The sequence below is a fragment of the Penaeus monodon genome, chromosome 21 (assembly GCF_015228065.2).
Source record: "Penaeus monodon isolate SGIC_2016 chromosome 21, NSTDA_Pmon_1, whole genome shotgun sequence".
Taxonomy (NCBI): domain Eukaryota; kingdom Metazoa; phylum Arthropoda; class Malacostraca; order Decapoda; family Penaeidae; genus Penaeus; species Penaeus monodon.
In genome coordinates, this window is record NC_051406.1 from 28,934,342 (window position 1) to 28,934,805 (window position 464).

Below are 464 nucleotides of genomic sequence, written 5' to 3' on the forward strand. Positions count from 1 at the left end.
GAAGGGGGGAGGTGAGAATGGGGGTGGAGGGTTGAATGGGGGGATGAGAAAGGGTTTATTTATTTATGAATGATGAATGGGTTGGAGGGGGATACTTGGGGGATGGAGGGTTTAATGGTGGATGGATGAATGGGTGGATTGAGGGGGAGAATGGTGGAAGAGGAGAATGGGTGGAGGATAATGGATGGATGTTTGGGTTTGGGAGAGGGGTGGATGAATAAAAAAATAATAAATAAATGGATGAAGGGTGGGTGATCGATGAAGGTCTAATGGGTGTCTGGGGGGGGATGGTGGATGGGTGCTTTTGGGGGATGGGGGGATGGTGGGTTTGGGTGGGGGGATGGGTGGGTGGGTGTTTTTAGTGGGTGGTCTATGGGTGGATGGATGGGTGGATGGATGAGTGTTTTGGGGGGGTGGGTGGATGGGGGGTGTTTTTAGTGGGTTGGTTGAGGGGGATGGATGGA